Source organism: Bison bison, unplaced genomic scaffold, assembly GCF_000754665.1.
Source record: "Bison bison bison isolate TAMUID 2011002044 unplaced genomic scaffold, Bison_UMD1.0 scf7180017848468, whole genome shotgun sequence".
In the NCBI taxonomy this organism is placed as follows: domain Eukaryota; kingdom Metazoa; phylum Chordata; class Mammalia; order Artiodactyla; family Bovidae; genus Bison; species Bison bison.
In genome coordinates this window covers 7,220-9,595 of record NW_011479041.1, presented here as the reverse complement: position 1 = coordinate 9,595, position 2,376 = coordinate 7,220, and positions in this window count along the sequence as shown.

The following is a 2,376-nucleotide window of genomic DNA, read 5'->3' as shown; positions in this document are numbered from 1 at the left end:
CCCAGGGATCAAACCCAGGTCTCCTGCATTGCAGGTAGATTCTTTACCAGCTGAGCCAGGAGGGAAACTGGCTATAGTAAGTGCTTAATAAATGTTTGTGGAAAATATGGTGCGATAAGTATTGTAATAGAGATGTGTCCAAAGTCCAGTGGGGAGACTGAGAAGAGAGAATTAATTTTCCACATTTAGCAGAATTGGGGGGCAAGGGGAAGATGGAGATGGATTGGGAAAATTCTTCAAGGAGAAGATGGAAAGAGCAACTGCCATCTTCTGAAAGCTCTGACTGAGCAGCCCAGAAGGAAATGCTTGTTGTGTCTGCTTTTGCTAAGCCAGGGGCATCTCTGCCCTGCTGCCTCCTCTGTCTTAAGACTGGATGACTTTTATGGTTGAATCTGCAAATAAACCTCTGTCTATAACACATTGACCATGTAAGACAGGTGCCACTTAGTCATATAATATTAAACAAGACTGACCTTAAATGTGCCTCTTTAACTGTGGTTGAAAATAGAGGTACACACAGGCTCATTGGTCATGTGCACTTATTTCTATATAGCAAAATAGCCTTTAAAATATATTGAAGATTGGTTCTGAAAATTACCAGATTTATTTCTCAGAATGTACCATGTTGGGTCACTGGAACTGAATGTTTTTGAGCTATCAGATCTTTCCAAGGGCAAAAATGAAACATGATATAAGCCATTACAGGCCATGAACCTGTTCTCACCCACCTGATGCTTTTACTAATTAGCTTCTTGGCTGAGTGGCAATTTGGGGCAAGTGCGTGCAAGCTGGATTCACAGGGGAACCTACATTCCACTCTGCCATTTCGCAAGCCACTAGGATACTACACTGGCTTCTTTCCCTCCCAGGAGTCCTGCTCTGCCCTGGTGGAAAAATGGGAGCAGAAGAACTTTTCATTAAATAAAGGAGAGATTTCATGGGGCTTTGGTGTTTTGTTAGTTTTATTTATTTTTTTTAGTGAGTTGTCTGAAAACATTCATGTTCCTTGACCCATTAATTTTACTTCTGGGACTCTATTATTAGGGAACAATCCAAAATATTGAAAAAAGGCTAAATCACAAAGATGATCTTGTCACATTATTTAGATTAGCAGAAAGTGAAAAAGCAATTTAAATCTTTTAATAATTGGAGAATAGATTAGGGAATCTTGATGCATTCATTTAATGGACATTGAATTGTTTGTTAAGAAGTCTACGTCACAACATAGAAAAAGTGCTTATGATTAAGTGAAATGGAGGAGCCAAAATGATATGTATGTTAATATTTCATTGCTTTGTGAAAAATACAAAACCACATAGAAATAAACTACAGATAATATTTTATAATGCTAACAATGCTTGGGCTGAGGTGTTGGGATTATGAGTGGTTTTTTTTTTCTCTTTGTTATCAGTATTTGCATATTGTACTTATATTATTATACTTGTAAAATAAAAATGGGTAGTATGCCACTGAAAACAGAAGATTGGTAAAGCTGGCAAGTTTCAGGTATATTCTTAACCTTTTCTCAGTTTATGCTCAATCTGATTCCATGGACTGCTTATACTTTTTCTGAGGCAAGAAGAAATGGGATGTGATGGTGTGATCTATTCCTCCCTTGGAATGAGTGTTTGTGGAGGGGAGTGGAGGATGGTAGCATCAGGATTCTCCTTGTTGGTGTTTCACTGCTCATGCACTCTTTAGGGTTAATCACCTTTGTTGACTATTACCTTATTCAAGTTGATTGTTTTAGAATCCGGAAGAGTAAAACTGCTACCAAATTGACCATGCCTTGAGTTACCATTTGAGAAACAGATAACTGACACTGATCCTAAGATCTGGAAATGCCAAGGACCTGCTGTGATTCTTAAAATAATTTTCCAACCTAATCTAGATAGAAGTAGAGATAGGAGCAAAGAGGTGGGACCAACTCATAACCTGTTCTTAAACTAGTGCTAGACTTGAACCATAGTAAGTGCCAAGTTGGTATGATGTTGACAAGATCTGGAACAGAGACCTGGAAATATTGATCAGTGGAGGTTCCTATTACTCTCCAACCTACCTGCATATCATGGCCTAAAGAGGAGAGGTTTTGCCAGGTCCTTCTGCCATACCTCTGGCTAAACATATCCCTCTTATGTCTTTGAATTTTCCCTCCTCCCATTAACATTTTACTTCCAGTGGAATTGGAAAATTGATGGTAGCATTAAGCCAGATTTATAATCTCTTAAAATCAGAGTCAATTCAATTTAATGAATATTTATTAAGCATCTTCAATGTACAAGCTAATATACTACATAATATATTGTAGTGCGAATGTGCATGCTAAGTCGCTTCAGTCATGTCCAACTCTTTGTGACCCTATGGACTATAGCCCCT